The sequence below is a fragment of the Olea europaea genome, unplaced genomic scaffold (genome assembly GCF_002742605.1).
Source record: "Olea europaea var. sylvestris unplaced genomic scaffold, O_europaea_v1 scaffold1067, whole genome shotgun sequence".
NCBI classification, from domain to species: domain Eukaryota; kingdom Viridiplantae; phylum Streptophyta; class Magnoliopsida; order Lamiales; family Oleaceae; genus Olea; species Olea europaea.
In genome coordinates this window covers 175,383-182,797 of record NW_019228021.1, presented here as the reverse complement: position 1 = coordinate 182,797, position 7,415 = coordinate 175,383, and the positions used below count along the sequence as shown (strand labels likewise).

Sequence of the window (7,415 nt, the reverse complement as noted above, 5' to 3'; positions counted from 1 at the left end):
GACCTTTTGCAACGTTTAGCCGCATGTTGCAAATCTGGATGTTATTGTAAAATAGAAGGATATGACAACATTTTTTAAATGTTGAAAAAAATCCTTAAGCTATGTTTTTTGTTTTTCGAGCGTTGCAAAAAATCCTTTCACAACGTTTTTTAAATGTTGCGAAAATCCCAACATTTTTTGAATGTTGCAAAAAAATAAAAAAAATTCACAACGTTTTTTGGACGTTGCAAAAAACGATTTCGCAACATTTTTTGACCATTGCCGTAGGTTTTTTAATTTTTACAGCAATTTACGTAAATTGACTATCAAAATTGAAAATGACTCCTTAACAAATTTTGGAATTGCATAAAAATTGATAATTTCATTACAAATTTTTGAATCCATACACTTGAATATTAGAATGTGATACAACACCACCTAAATACAAAGGAGCTTCAAAGTGAAACAAAACTAGGAATAAAATTTTGATACAGCTTAAGCATGAAGAGCTTATTGCCACACTTTCAATACCAAGCTTCCGGATAATACTCTAACGGCATACTCAATCATATTGTCCTTCATGCACTCTTCGATTTGCTCGCCACACAATTCACGACGGCCAACAAAGCTGCAAGAAAAGCATTGAATCAATAAAAAAAAAGTCTGTGTGTTTGAATTTCAATCAAATCATATATTATTTATGTTTTTTGCAATTTTATGGTCAGATGTCAGATCTAATCTCTTTTCATATTTATTGGCGAGATGTAAGAGAGTGTTCGATTTACATTAGCAGACATGTAAAGCAAGGTTGGCATAGAACCACTGAATAGGTGATTTACAACATCATTAAGAACTCACTACATCAATTTTCCGATCCTAAACCACATCTATGAGTTACAAAAGGTATTAGTAAGATATCATGGATACATTAAAATCATATAGAGCAAACTAAGACTACATTACCTGGAAAGTGGCTCCATTGTGGACAATGTCCCGAACAGAAAGTGGCTTCATATCAGTAACCAGCAGCTTAAGCATCTCCTTTTGATTTTGAGAACACATGAATTCTGATTCCACCTATTAGTGCTTTTTCTTGGTAAGCTTTCTCTGCAGCAGTTACTACTCATTTAATGTCAATTCTTCCTTTCTTTTTTATGTGAGAACCCTAATAGGAATAACAACTCAAACTAATACACTTGCTGAACCAAACATGTTCTCTCCATCCATCAAATACACAAAATGAAAAAGAAAACGCTAAGGAACCATGGAAATCAGCAAGACGATAACTTAGTGAAAATACATAATCCAACAACTTAAGGGTCACCGAAATTATATTTTACAATTCTTGGAAAATCTGTAATTGCATCAGCAAGATAAGCTATTTAAAGAAGTATAATTCTTATTTTAGCATCACCCCCTCAAAATTCAGACAAGACACCAACCAATTTAATAAAACAAAATATATCTCAAACAGTCAAAAAAAAAAATTGTTACGCCAAGGCAACACGGACTAGCTTTAGCATATCCAAGCTTTGCCAATGGCTAATAAGGATCTCACAAAGCCCTGAAAAACTGGAAATGACAAGAGCAACTAGAAAATTGAACAACTTTAAAGCAACAACTAGAATATAGGGCAAATCAATCGGGCCATAATCAGGATACTGCTTTAAAGCAACATCAAAAACATAATTAGGATACTGTCATATAAATACAAATCATGCCCTGAAAGTTTTCTGTATTTGAGTAGAAATTTTGTATTGATTATATTACAAAGGCAAGACACCTATTTATACAAATACTAACACAATCAAGATCTTATTCTACTCCTTATTCTATTCCTATAATCAAGTCTAATTTGCACATGTATGGGAAGAAATTATATAGCTATCAATTTATAATATTCAGTGGCATAAATCAAGTTGTGTTTCCTTTAACACTCCCCCTCAAGTTGGAGTTTATGTTGATGACACCCAACTTGCTGAGTAAGGCTTCGAATTGTGTGGAGCTTAGGGGTTTGGTGAATAAATCTGTTGGCTGATTTGTAGTTTGAATATAGGCCGTCCGAATCATTCCTTCTTGGATCTTATCACGTACCAAGTGATAGTCTATCTCTATGTGTTTGGTTCGCTCATGGAATACGGGATTCGATGCTATGTGCATAGCTGCTTGATTATCACAAAATAAGCTAACTGGTTGCATGTGATTTACCCTCAAATCCTTCAAAATGTTTCTCAACCATGTAACCTCACAGCATGTGGTAGCCATAGCATGATACTTTGCTTCGGCACTCGAACGGGATACTGTAGTTTGTTTCTTGGTCTTCCAAGAAACTGGTGCTTGGCCAAGTAGAATACAATAGCATGTAGTTGATCTCCGTGTGTCCTTGCAACGAGCCCAATCTGCATCACAGAATGTTCGCAATTGAAGCGAACCTGTGGATGGTAAGAGGATGCCTTGTCTTGGTGTTCGCTTGATATATTTGAGCACTTTGTGAGCCGCCTCCATGTGTGGTTCTCGTGGTTTGTCTATAAACTGGCTCAATACATGGACAGCATAATTCAAATCTGGCCTTGTTATGGTTAGGTAGATTAACCTCCCAACCAATCTTCTGTATAATGAAGCCCCATCCAAGAGATTTCCATCTGATTGTGTGAGTGACATATTTTGCTCTACAGGGAATCGAAAAGGCTTAGCACCCAAGAATCTAGTATCATCCAAGATTTCCAAGGCATATTTGCGCTGTGATAAAGTAATTCCATGTCGTGATCTTGCAACTTTTATGCCAAGGAAATATTTAACTTGCCCCAAGTCGTTGAGTTTGAATTGCTTGGACAAGAAGAGCTTGGTGTTCTCTATATCCTATAGATTGTTTCCAGCCAAAATCACATCATCAACATATACAAGTAAGGCTAGGAAGCTACCTTGACGACATCGGACGAATAAAGAATAATCAGACCGAGATTGGTGGAAGCCAGCGTACTTGAGTGCAGTGGACAATTTTATAAACCATTGCCTAGAAGCCTGTTTTAAGCCATATAGTGATTTGTGAAGTTTATAAACACAAGTCTCCCCCTTTTGTCCGAAACTAGGAGGCAAGGACATGTATACCTCTTCATTAAGATCTCCAAGCAAAAAGACATTGTTAACATCTAATTGATGTAAATGCCAACCACGCAAAGCGGCCACAGTGAGTAAAGTACGAACAGTCACCATTTTGGCCACGGGAGCAAAGGTTTCCCTATAATCAATCCCTTCAACTTGACTGAAGCCCTTTGCCACCAACTGGGCTTTATGCCGCTCGATTGTCCAATAGCCCTCAATTTGATTTTATACACCCATTTACATCCAATGGGACACTTATGAGAGGGCAAAGTGACTAAACTCCAAGTACCATTTGCTTGTAAAGCTGCTATTTCTTGCCTATGGCCTCACGCCACTGTGGAGATTGGACAGCTTCTAAAAAACTGTTAGGCTCTTTAAGTAATGTGAGTTGTCAGGTAAAAGTTCTATGAGCAGGAGAAAGGTTTTCATAAGATAAAAATTGAGATAAAGGGTGATTTGTACCTGAAGATCGGACCACATTCATGGATGACGATGGAGCATTCTTTGAGGAGAGAGCCGTCTCAATGTGAAATCCTATAAATAAGTAGGCGGTTTGGTCTGTCAATGTATACGACGAGAGAGAACATTTTATGGAGAAAAAGGAATTGAGGCTGCTGTGTTTTGTGAGGAAGGAGAGTCTGGGGCAGTTTGAGTTGGTAGTGTGTCAATTGGAAAATTGAGTGGATTGGGACTTGTTGGATGAGGAGAATCATGTTTAGATGGAGGTGGTTCCGTGGAAGGAGAGGAAGGCACGAGAGGTGGCATTGGTGGTATGTCAAATGGTAATGTGGATGCATTAGTGAGAGGAGAGAATTGTGATGTGTCAGGATGACTGGAAGGTGTAGCTGGTTGGCAACCAGTGTTGAAAGGGAATGTGGTTTCAAAGAAATAAACATCCCACGAAACCATGACCTCGTTTTGAACTAGATCAAAGACACGATAACCCTTTTGACCACAAGGATAGCCAAGGAAAATACATTGAGAGGCTCGAGCATCAAACTTTGAAGGGTGTTGTGCATGAGTAGAAATGAAACATAAGCAACCAAATACTCGTAAATGTGAGTAACTTGGAACTTTGTGGAATAATTTCTCATATGGCGTTTTTCCTTGAAGGAGTGGAGTGGGTGTTCGGTTGATTAAATATGAGGAAGTAAGAATAGCGTCCCCCTAAAACTGATGAGGAAGATCGGCTTGAATAAGAATAGCTCGTGCCATATTTAATAAATGTCTATGTTTTCGCTCGACGATGCCATTTTGTTGTGGTGTGTTGATACAGCTGGTTTGATGGATTATACCCTTATTCGTATAAAAGTTTTCGAGTTTGAATTTGGCACCATTGTCACTACAAATAATTTTGACTTTGGAATTGAATTGATTTTCAACAATGTTGATAAATTTCATTAGGAGGCTTTTAGTGTCTGACTTGTGTTTCATGAGATAAGTCCAAGTGCATCGAGTGTGATCATCAACAATGGTGAGAAAATACTTAGCGCCAGAAATCGAAGGAATTTTATAACCACCCCAAATGTCAATATGAATTAAATCAAAACACGTTGTAAAATTAATAGAACTAGAAGAAAAAGGAAGCCTTGTCTGTTTGGCTAATGGACAAATCAAGCATGGATCGGTAGCACAAGATGTAACTGTGAAATTAGGAAAATGAAATAATGAAGATACTTTATTCGAGGGGTGTCCAAGACGTTGGTGCCAAAGGGTCGGATTAGATGTCTGGATATGATGACATGATTCTTTCTTGGTTCGGTCCAGATAGTAGAGGCCCTCCCGTTCAATTCCTGTCCCAATCGTCTTCCCCGAGCATAGGTCCTAAATGAAACAAACTTGGCTTAGAAAAATGGTTACACAATATGAATGAGAAGCCAACTTGCTAATAGAAATTAGATTTAATCGAAAATATGGTACACATAACACATTTTCGAGAATTAAGTGAGGAGATAAAACAACTTTGCCTATGTGAGTTACTGGAGCCATGGAACCATTTGGTAATTCCACAGTGTGGTTATGAACATGTTTTGAATGGGTGAGCAAGTGAGGATTACAAACCATATGATCGGTGCATCCACTGTCCAAAATCCACGTAGCTTTTGTGCTATTAGAAATTAATGGGAAAGTTTTACCTGATAGTTCATCATGAGTGGAGAATTACCCACTTGATTGGCAAAAGAAGATTTGTTTTTCAACATGTTGAGAATCTGCTGGCACTCATTTGCTGAAAAAGGGAAATTCATCCCCCTCTCATTGGTCAAGTGAGATTTGGCCTGATTCCCTTTCGAAATCGATGTATTAAATTTAGATTCTGCTGCCCTTTTCTTCCTACAATACTCGATGGAATGCCCCTTCCAACCGTAAAAATCACATTTAAGATGGGCACGACAATTCTTGGTGGTGTGAATGGTTTTGTTACACTTAAAGCATTTCTTTTCACCCTTTTCTTTAGGTTCACGATGGGAATTTTTGACTACAAAAACAGCCGTTTTCGGTTGATTATGGCTTTTCCCTGTCGTAACCTCCAAGTTTTTCTCATGACGGAGAACTAACGAATATGCTTTGTTCACTGTAGGCAATGGATTTTGTAACAGAACATTGCTTCGAACACTTCCATAGGATTCATTAAGTCCCATAAGGAATTTCATAGTTTTCTGTGTTTCTATATATGCAGCCATTTCCTTTACTGATTCACAGGTGCATGCTGTTAATGTGGCTAATTTGTCACGTTCATCCCATAAGCCCTTCAATTTCGTGAAGTAAGATCCTACAGTCATGTTCTCTTGGACACAATCATGGATCTCATTCTCCACATTAAATAATTGGACGGCGTTTACATGTGAGAATCGTTCCTGCAAATCAAGCCACATCATTCTAGCATCCTTGCAATTGATAACACTATTGGCAATCTCCTTGGACATAGATCCCAGTAGCCAAGTTTTAACCAAGTTGTTGCAACTGTTCCATTGTTGCAGTTCATCCGCAGCGCTCGCATCAGGCTCCTTGATTGAGCCATCTACGAACCTGACCTTGTTTTTTACCGTTAAGGCCATAACCATGGATTGACTCCATGTGCTGTAATTGTCCTCAACCAATGGTTGTGGCACAAGGATAGCACCAGGCTGATCGGAATGGTGAAGGTAAAGTTGGTGGTTGGGAAAGTCCCATTTTTTACTCAAGACCGTGCTTCCTATTATGTCTGCCATGGAAGTCGACTGGAGCTTTAAAACAAAATTCTGGTGCCCATATTATAAGGCTCTGATACTATGAAAGTTTTCTGTATTTGAGTAGAATTTTCGTATTGATTATATTACTAAGGCAAGAAACCTATTTATACAAATACTAACACAATCAAGATCTTATTCTACTCCTTATTCTAGTCCTATAATCAAGTCTAATTTGCACATGTATGGGAAGAAATTATATAGCTATTAATTTCTAACATTCAGTGGCATAAATCAAGTTATGTTTCCTTTAACATGCCCATCTAATTACTAAAGCAGCAACCAGAATATAGGGCAAATCAAAAGAACAAAAATTAAATAAGGGAAAATGAGTGTCAGGTTCGGAGAATCGATTCAGGGCTAAGGGCTTCACCTTCTTCTTCAGTTCTTCTACTGCAGCTGAAGAATCACCGACATCAGGTGGTCAGGACCGCATCTTCTTTTGCTGCTACCGTAACCGTTGACGCTCAAATCAAACAAACAGGACGAGATGGAGAGCAGGTGAGGCGAGCAGCAATGGAAAATGAGAAGTCTGGCTCTGGAAGGAGGAGACAGAGACAGCGGAGCTGAAACTAGAAGGAGTAGGCAGCGGTGGGGGCCGAGAAAGTAGTGGATGGAATAGGATTGAATTTGAATGGATGGAATGGATAGAAGTCGTTCATATGAATGGTAATTATGGTATTGGGCTAAGCAACGGGCTTCACTTTTTGGCTGGGCCTTGGCATTTGTATTGTTAAAAAAAAAAGTTGGGCCTTTCGGATCGTTTATCAAATGTTGCCAAAGATAAATATTTTGCTGCGTTTGATAAACGTACGAAAAGATTTATCTTTCGCAACATTTTATAGATGCTGCTAAAGGTTTCTCTTTTTACAATGTTTGATAAACATTGCGAAAAAAGACCTTTTTGGAACGTTTATCATTTGCAACATTTCATAAATGTTAACAAAAATAAAAAAATTTGCAATGCTAAATAAGTGTTGCAAAAAAACAACATTAGCAACAATCACTTAAAAAAATGTTGCTAAATCTCAATTATTAACACCAGTGACAACATTCACTTATTATAATGTTGCAATAGATCCTTTTAGCAACATTTAATTAATGAAT

At 37.8% G+C, this 7,415-nt stretch overlaps 1 long non-coding RNA gene across 3 annotated transcripts; it reads right to left on the bottom strand.

Annotated features, from left to right (window-relative positions):
- Nucleotides 1-341: 341 nt before the first annotated feature.
- On the bottom strand, nucleotides 342-6,932 carry LOC111373073. 3 transcript variants are annotated; one of them, XR_002698867.1, is made up of 3 exons: nucleotides 6,682-6,932; nucleotides 943-1,086; nucleotides 342-607 (listed from the first exon to the last, which is right to left on the bottom strand). It is a non-coding gene; the product is annotated as an uncharacterized LOC111373073 (long non-coding RNA). The 3 variants fall into 3 exon arrangements; XR_002698866.1 differs by having other exon boundaries at nucleotides 943-1,144; nucleotides 6,682-6,917; XR_002698865.1 differs by lacking the exon at nucleotides 6,682-6,932 and having other exon boundaries at nucleotides 943-1,402.
- Nucleotides 6,933-7,415: the final 483 nt, after the last annotated feature.